We start from the raw sequence: 9,954 nt of genomic DNA, 5'->3' as shown, positions 1-9,954 counted from the left end.
CGTGTGTTCGGATTTATGCACTCGGGTTTTTGGGAATTAATATCACCATGAATATCTTAGCTGACCTGGTGCAACATGCAGATATATATGCAAATTTTTCTTCCTTGGAGTGTTGAGTTTTACGATGAGAATTCAAGCCTGCATATGAAACTCTTTTGGCAGTCGTTTTGGGGGCTCAAGCGGCTCAACCCCTACGTTGAACATGATTTGAAACCTCCCAAGTGTGCAAGTATTGCAAGTGTGCCTCTAATTTACGCTTTTACGATGTGTAGCTATCAACGGAGCCATCCTCGCTTTTATCCGACGACTCCACGGGTAAAAAAGACATTCACATCCAACATCGACTCACATTCCTTAGACTCGTCCTTCTTCAATGAGGCTCTCCCCATTATTAGTGGAACTTGTCTCTTCTCCTGACCATGTGCCTAATCAATGAAATCTCCTAGTATTCATCATAGGAGGCTTTTTCGGTATCTTTAATTGACAGAACTCGGGTGGTGATAAATCGATCAATTTTCCATTAGAGCCCCCCAACCACCTTGACGACATGCAACCACCTCCATTCGCTCGCTGCGTACAACTCCTGGACGCACTCACCCACAGGAGCGGTCAAACCAGTACTCAGATGAAGGAGTGCAAGACGAAAGCAAGACGAAAGAAGGATAACCAAAAGGGAGCCATAACCTAATGTAATGACATAATAGTGGGATCCATCGCCGGTATTTTACCACACGAACTCCGTGTTCATTGAGCCACCGAGCGAGAGGGAGCACTATTGATGAGCCTTAGTGGTGGTCAAGTGTAATCGATGACTGCCATTCGATTTTGACCTCTTTATCAATCTCACAGCCACGAGGGGTGCAAGAAGGACCGTGGGCGCCATAACAGCCGCAAGATGTCCCATTGTGACAGAAGGCAGGGTGACGAAATGTCCCCAAGAATAAATCGAAACAGTCGTGGGTGTTCCACTACTCACCGACTGACTGACTGACTGACTGTTGGAGATATCAACGCCACAACGTTGTCGCCCTTCGCTCGTTCATTCGCCCGTTTCTTGATCTCGAGACATTCTCTTTGGGCTCCTTAGAGCTCTTTCAAACACTTCGGAGTACAGACGCTGCAATCCTAGAAACTTCGTGTAAAATCACTGACAAGATGAAGGATATCGTTACCGAAATCGACTGTTTTGATTAAATGGTTGAGTCCCAAGTACACGACTTCGACCGAAAAAAAGAGAAAATTGTATTAATTTATTTTTTATGTTGATTTATTTTGGCAGTGAGCAGAGCATTGCGCAATTGAGTCATTACAGTCTTCAAGAGCAAAGACGAACGAGACGAAGACAGACAATTGAGAAAGATCGATTGCAAAATACCACCTACCATTCAAAATCGGGAAAGTCAATCGGGGAGGGTGAACGGTCATCGTGGTAGGGAGAGAGAGAGAAGACTCGGAATATTCCAGCGATTTGCAATGAGTGACTGTGTCAATTTCTAAGTAATAAAGTAATCTGAAATAAAACAGCTTACCATGGCGTTGCAGGTCGTCACTCGTACGTGATCCATAATGATTCATTCGAGAGGCTCAATTTTAGGAATATTGAGACTTATCTTTTTTATTCTAACCCCAAATCCCAGAGGCTATCATTATGGTAGACGATTGGGGTGGAGCTTGTGGGGGTAGTTGGCTCTGGCTGGAAAAGGGTTCACATGGGGTGAGAAAGGTTTCACTTCGAACGAAAGTCATTTGGAGTAATCATATTGACTTTGAGGTGAGGAGCCATGGCGACTATCTCGTCTATCTAGCCATCAGTTTGCCATCTTTTTGCGCTCGGCCCACTAGCCGACCCTCCGCCATCCATTGCTAACGTATTCATCCCGGCAGCCAACAACCAGGTCACAGAAACACCCATCAACCCACCCAAGGAGCAAGCAACGTTGTCTTGAATCTCACTGGAAGTCTAGTGGCGTAGTAAGTGCTTTACCCTCGTTGGCCGTTGCGAGAGCAAGAAAACTTGAAAAATCATCCTCTTGACTTTCCCTCGTAAGTGTCGAGATTTTTCTGGCCCTCTTCATTTGCACAGGGAACCTTTTAAACACTTGGCAGGACGACCATCTCCAATTTTTGTCCATAAACTTGGCGTTCGTCAGGGACCTCCCTGACAGCCACAATTCTGGCTCATTTCATTTCAGATTGTCAAGCATCACGTGGTCCGGGACTCACACCAGAAATAGGCTTGGACGGCCTGACCATTTTTACCTGTTAGAGATGCAATCTGAGTGTTTGCCCGACTTGTCGCTTACGGAAAAAGTCGCACCAATAAAGTAAGGGAAAACGAAAAGTGTCGCTCGTTACAAAGTAATTTGTTACTCTGGTTGTCACGGCTCATGACCTGTTCACATATCCACCTCTCCTAACGTTGCCAAACCTTCAACCATCACACATTCCAACACCTGAGTTGGAAAAGATGGAAAATGCGCTAAAAGCTAGGCACATTGTATCGATTTCCCTTGCTCCAACTACTGTCACCGGGAAATCGGTACAAACCAGGCAGAATCGTAACCCCCAAAAACTTCTCTCGGCTAGTTGCGAAAAAACAAGAACTTGGAAAACCCGGAGTTATCCCGAAACGACAAAAACAAAAGACGTCCGCCAAGATTTGTGGTGATGTCTTTTTCTCGAACTCTATTTTTCTTATCTCCTGAAAGTGCAGAGTGAAGAATGGGTTGGGTCGTTTCCAAACGAGCATCTTTGAATTTTAATGTCTCTTTTTGAGCGCCCCAAGTTGACACTACATGCTTTTTCAGACTCTTTGGAGCTCGTTGGAACTAATGATTTTTTCAGGCGCCCTTCAGAGTTCACCTTGGTACAATGTGCCGCACCTTAATTGGAAATACACTTTCGAATACGGCGTTTGCCAGCTTGTTTGTAAATTACTGATTCTTTGCAAACAAATCTAGTGTCGGCCTACCGATAAGGGTTTTAAATATTATCTGTCTCTACGAGCTCTAAATTTGGCGAATGAATGCAGTTCGAATACGTTCCTCCACAATAAATAAGTGATTTAGTCGATAGTGATACCCAACGCTTGGTCACGAGATAGGGATGGAATTTGTGGACGACTAACAATTAATGGAGGGGCTTTCAATTGCTGGTTTTGAGTGGAGAAATTCAAATACTTGGAATGGATTGCGTGATGATTGGAATGACCTCGGACATCATGCTGGGAAGTAATCTCCAAGCAAACTGGCCCAAGTCGGAAATGTGGCGCAGTCGGTTTTTCGTTGATAGGAAAACAAATATTAATTTGCTGCATGGGTACAAACGAACAAATCCACCGAAGGGAGCCAATATCTGACCAACCAATGATGACCAATGGCGAGTGGTAACAGCTAAGGACGACTAGATGAGCTATGCTGATGAGGACGGTGGTGATTTGTTCGAGCTGCATGCATTGCATTTTCTTGTGCAATAATGTCCAGGAATTTCTGTTAGAGCGAAAAAATGTCGGAAATTGAATATGCGCATCGCACTTATTACGCTGTAATACTCTCAACAACTCTGACCGTGAACCCCAAGTCAAGTCTCGAGCCTGCAGGAAGAGGGATGAGACGAACTGCTGGACTTGCAAACACGCGATTTGAAATATGAAGGTGTTGTTAGTGGGCATGAGTCTTCCCACAAATGGATGCCAATCAAGAGAGAAACTGCCCGCAATGGGCTGGCTCATGATGATTTGAATGTGGCATTCTAAGTCTTACGAGTATTCGATCCATCGACAAGCGTCGTCGGGCTCAATCTTCGGCTAACCTCAAAGTCAAATGATTCGACATTCGGGTTGAAACAATTGCGCTTCAGAAATGCACGAGTGCAAACAATTTGAGGCGCTCACCTTGTGCATCGAGAACATTTTGGATCCACTTCGACCCGGGTCATTAAAAAAGCCGAGCCAAGTTCAAGTTATCATCACCCACATCATTGGCGGTGCCATAAAGTCAATAGAGACTTCTTGGAACGGAGCTCACAACAAATCACTCGTTTGTACCCAAGATGTCATGGTTTCATGGACAGCGCGGAACGAGGGGATTTTGGTGGCTTAATCTCACTTTAAAAGCTCCCTTTTTAGCCATCCAAGGGTTATATTAGTCAAGCCTCGCGGGTGCTTCTCAGACTTTAGTAAGACAGCCAATTCCTAATGATGGTCTTCCAAGGGCTAAACGATGTGCAACTTCAGGATTAGGGACTACAAATTTGAACCCTTTCGATGATCGCAATTCAGCTAGGGTCAGCCTAGCAATGCTTCGTCCTCCTCTTCAATAGATCAGTAAAATTGGGCTACTAAACATCATTGGAATGGAGCAAAGCTTCGAGAATGGTCCGAACGATTCAGACCGGAGAGGACAAGCAATCCGGGAGGCAATCCAGACCTCCCCTGATCGTTGGGTGGCATCTTGGTGGATTCAAGTTAATAGCCAGGGTCGCTAGATGCTAACCCCAGATGAGGAAACTTGAGGAAACTTTGGCAAACCCGAACGTTATTGGACGTCACCAGCAATCCTGGGTTGGCCTTGAAGTCATTGGCAATACCTATTGGTCACTCGGAAACATCTTCAACTTGACAAAGTCGTTGAGTTCTGCTCGAGTACACACAGACAGACAAAGAGATTGCAGCTCCACGATGGTCGGTATTTTTATTGTTGGCCAATTTTTCCCCCATTAGCTCCACGATTAGTCCTCGGAATGGTCAGAAATTACAGCTCCACCATCATTCGTTTGACCTCGAGATTTTTCGTTAATTCAACAAAAGGATTGGCATTCAATCCCTGCTTGCCTTTGTTGTTAGTTTGGCAGATTTATCATGCTTCTTATATGGCAGGCAACTCATTCTGGTGCGCCGTGGATGGATGCACGTAAGCTAATTAATTTGTCAGTTTAAACTGATCTCCAAAAGAAATGATTTAATCAAGTTGTTCGTCCCACGCAAATTGAAATCCTTCTTGGGTCGGGTTTACACCATCCGGGTTCTCAAAAAGCTTGTTCTATCAAGTCACCTCTTTTTGAATATTCTATGACAGCGGCTTTAGAAAGACCAGACATCGCTCCAGACGGTTAAGGCAAGAAGACGATTTACAAGCTTGAAGCATTTCTAACACAAGTGAGGTCTTCATTTGATTCAATTTCCATACGCTCGTACATCTTTCTTCGGCGAGTTTCGGGAACGTGCGGGGAGAGGACAGACAGACAGACAGGCAGACACAGTGGGAACATGGGGAATGAATTCCTTCATTGAGACGTAGTTTGGGACTGCATGATAGAATATCATACTGATCCACAGTCAGAAGCTTGAAATGAAGTGGGATCAATCAGCGTCATCCCCCTCATGACCATTTCACCTTCTTGGGTTTCTTTCCCCGCACCAACAGAAATGAAGAATCCTCTTTTCGCGAAAGCTAACAGGTTAAATGGAGCACACACTCACACTCTTTCATGAGAGATAACCGCCAAAATCAGAGCTGAATATGTCTCAAGCTCCCAGCGAACCAATTTCATGCTGAGATCAATGGGGCTCGAATCCAAGCTTCGAACACCGTTTTGCTCTCAAGCGGTTCCATGTATGTGCGTACAACTCGTACCAACAACTCAATCTACCACGAATTCATGGCTGGTCGTCGTCGTAAAAAGCACCGCCTTTTCAAATCCAATTACAATTCCTCACAAGTGAAATAAAAATCTCCAAATCCGAATTACCTTAACCCCCATAGGCCGGGTGGCCGTCAGGGGAGGTTTCGCCCAACTCAGACCAGTTCAGGGCTTGAGCCACAGAGGGAGCACTTTGGGCGGAAAGCTAGCGAGTAAGGCACACGCGAGACTAGGCGAGTTGTTTCCAGGGTGGCACTTCTCCACGCATAAGTACTTAGATCACCAGGGGTGAGTCTAAAGAGGATTGGGATATTCAGGGTTGGACCCGCAGCATTCCTCTTGGAAATTAAGCACATATTTTATGCACCTCCCCGCAGGGCGATGGGACAGCTATGAAACGGCCTGCTTGGTCGGCCGTCTCCCTTGAAAGCGGTTTTTAGATATGATTGTTTCATTACTTTGATTCCGACGAAAATTGAACTTGACTGCCGCCCTGCCTAAACTTTGGGGGTGGCCTGTCAAGTCATGCTTTCAGTTGAAGATGTAATCACGACCCGCTTGATCAGGTTCAGTCGAACTCATCTTCTGGCAAAAGGTGGCTTATGCTTGGATTTTTCATATTGTAAGGGCATGTGAAATTGGTTAGCTTTTTTGGGTCAAAAGGTTGTAACTTACCCACGGGTGGCTAGTCAAACATGGAGTTCCAAATTCATGCAAATCGTAATCCTATTAGAAGTGATTCAAGCTATGTCAATGAAGGCGATGCAAGGAAATTCCAGACATTTTTCAATTCATCATGATGACATTTAAGAGCGTAATCGTAGAGAAGGAGTCCTTATCACTGAAAACATCTCAAACATTCACACTTGATATAAGCTTGATCATCGTCATTCTCGTTTTGAATTTTTAGAGAATGCCTTACACTAACAAAACTTTTATTCAATCCATGAACTGTGCAGTCATAACTGCCACACATTCAAGAAAAACGTTGGTTCCTTCACCTTCATACCCTAATACCCTTTGGTGGGCTGGCATTCGAAATGAAGTGAGTTGTGACTTTTAATTTGTCTTGATTTTTCTTCAGCTTGGCGAGGACGGCGGAAAATCAGCACAAAGAGGATCATCCAACGATTATCCACACTACGATGGTTTCGGCCAGCCTGCGACGCAAAGCCATTAACGTTAAAGGAATCATTCACATGCGTCCAAGAGCGAAAAGTCAATCTTAGTTCTCTAATCTACGGCGCACTGGTACGATCTATTTTTTTTGTTGGGGGGGTTCTTTTTAATTCGGAATGCCCATAATGTGCAGACAGACATTAGGTTGATCACGATTCTTTATGCCAACCCTCCTTCATCAGCATGAAGTCACTCCGCATGGAAATTGAAAGGAGCCAAACAGAAGAATCATGGAGCTTAAATTGGACTCAAATGAGTTGCAAGAATCATTCACAGATCCTTTCTAAATAAAATGGAAAAAGAGATGAGAGAGAAACGCCATTGGGAGGAATTGCTAATGGTGAAAACTCTCTTTGAAGCCACCAACAAACAAAGCCCTTGCTTGGCACCAACGCCAATCCTACGGAGTTTGGAGTTTGACAAAAGTTCCGAGGAATTTGGATATCATTTCCAATTGTTAGCGGTGTCTCGGTCTGACTGATATAAAGTGCATTGCGATGTGGACCTCATTATGAGTCAAATCTTAGTTATGTAACGGGCTCGATAATGAGATGCATCGAAATAAAATTGGGAGTTTTCCCTCATATGTATTTGTAATATTAGGAAAAACTGGGTTTGCTCATGCCACATGCCACTTTAGATCTTCAGATGCAGGCTATGCAAGAAATCATTCGGGCATTGCCTTTTGGGGGCCTTTAGAGTCACTAAATTTCCCGGCCAATTAAAGCCCGGAATGGAAATACTTTTGGACACTAGCACTGTAAGCCATTTCATCAATGCAAAGTTACTGAGCAAAATTGAGAAGCGCAAATAATGCACGGATTTCTTGGAGACATCATATGTTGAAGGTTAGACCCTTCCTACAATCGGGTTCAGCTCCTAGTTGTCCAAGAAAAAGAACTTAGCCCCTATTGAGACATGTAAACCGACATTCCTTATCTTCGAAATTGGTAGGAAAATTCAAGCATGAGCATACATGGAAAGGATTTTGGAGGCCAGGAACTAAAGATCACATTCCTCGAGTGACCATTTATAACGGTTGGGAAGAAATCGCCTTGACCCCTGGCTTTTGCTTATCCAATTGCGGCTCAAAACAATGTTGTTTAATGTTTAAACCTCATTATCTGGATTTAACCAATCGTCAACTTGGAGCTCCCCTTACTTCTAGAGAGGCCATACCAAAAAGTGGTTCTCGTGTATCCACTGCGAATGTGTATTTGCCTTCACTGATGTGGAGATTCGTTCGAGTTCGGACTCGGGTGGGTATTTATTGACGCCATAGAGATTGTTGACACACTTGAGTAGGAAAGGCGGCAAATTCGGACATTGAAAGGAGGACCTCCTGGCGAGAAGGAACTGTCAAGAGAGCATAATTTGCCTTCCTCGTTTACAAGTACCGGGCACATCAAGTACTGAACACCAAAGAGAACAACGCCAAGCCACCACCCAGTAACTCTTCAACAAGACCATTCTTCAAGTCTGAGTCAGCCCTCTGACTAACCCTTGTGCTTCAGACAAGAAAAAGCACTGGACAAAAATGTTCACGTTATTGAAAGTTGTTGAAATTGTGAAAGCCAAAAAGCTCTGACGTAACAACAGGTATGCATCTGGATTCAACTGATTGATGTCATTCAGCGAGTAATTGGAAAATATTGCTAGAAAGCATCTTTGGGAATTGATACTCTTGTGAGTTTTCCCAATGTTGCGTGGTCCTTGATGTACGAGGCTCGTTTTCTTGAAAATTCACCTCTTTCTTGGCTTTTGAAACTGACTGTTGAGTTGTTATTGTTGTTGTCGTCGTCGTTGTTGTTGTTGTTCTTATTGTCAATGCCCTGTAGTAGCCGTTTCTAAAGATGTCGCTTCTTTGTCTAGGCTGTATTTGCTTTGGAGGAGCTTCAATAAATACCCATAAAGATCCCTAGGTCTTGGAAAAAAAGTTCCAGTCTTCTTATCTCGACTGAACTACCTTTCAACAGCTGCTCAGGAGGGCTAAATATTTGGGCATTTACTGCCATACTTTTTTCACTAATTGGAGTATCTCGAAAGGCTTTTGAATGCCCCTTATGTGGCACGTGACGCCATTTGAGACGACTCCTTAAATATTACCTTTAGCCCTCTCCCAATTGATTTGCACATCGTTATGGTTGCCTAAAAAGTAGAACATTTTCCCCTCTGCGTAGGCACGAGTACGTAGAACTGGAGAGGATTGAACTTGATTGTGAATCAATTTGCAATTGGGCAATTCGAAGCGTTAGCCTATCTATCACTGATGTCGGATCAAAGGACTCCTCAAAGGGCAACAACATTTTGAATTCTTGATTTCGATGTGTCAATCGCGGATCAAAGGAATGGCATAATACGTCATGGTAGAAGGTAAGGGCACAAATATTTTAATTGCAGAGTGCTCCGTCATGTCGGAGAAGACCCTAGAGGGCACAAGAGTGCCAAAACGCCCTTCAACTGTCCACTTGAACGACAATCAAATATTGTGTGCTTACCTTTTCCATCGATCCCTTGAGTACATTCGTTCATTTTGATGGATGACGGTGCTCTAACCAAGCTATGTGGAGCAAAGAAAAGGAAGTTATTCGTTAATCGTGACTAGTGGCGGACAAAATATGCTTAAAAACTTCGTTTGGGCAATAACTAGATTCATATTAGCTGATCCGAATGATATGAAATAGCATGCATAAAAGCTGGTCAAAATATGTAAAAGATATTCATAAAACTGGTCAAAATATTTCCTAAAAATATTGAAACCTACACCTAAAATATACTTTTGAAACTGAACTAAGTGCTAATCGAAGTATTCGACTATCGAAAACAGTCGAAACAATTGCTTAAACATTTTAAAGCATCGGTGGAATGGAGAATTAGCGCCAAACTATGACCTAGGTTAGAAAGGACGATCTTGAAAGTAACATAAAGGTCAAATGGAAGGTAAACAGAAAAGGGCTCATTTTCTTCAGTCAAGTAAACTTTAATTGCCCTGCCTTATTATTTGATCATTTTTTTGAGCTTCAATTGATTTCATCCCTTCACTCACAATCGTCGGGACAAGTGTGTCAAAGATAAAAATAATAACAAATTCCCAAGTGTCCGCCGACATGCTGACATTTTCGCTTTTTCGTTTAA

The sequence above is a fragment of the Tigriopus californicus genome, chromosome 9 (genome assembly GCF_007210705.1).
Source record: "Tigriopus californicus strain San Diego chromosome 9, Tcal_SD_v2.1, whole genome shotgun sequence".
Classification (NCBI taxonomy): domain Eukaryota; kingdom Metazoa; phylum Arthropoda; class Copepoda; order Harpacticoida; family Harpacticidae; genus Tigriopus; species Tigriopus californicus.
The sequence above is the reverse complement of the archived record's forward strand: the minus strand, read 5'-3'. Positions refer to the sequence as shown.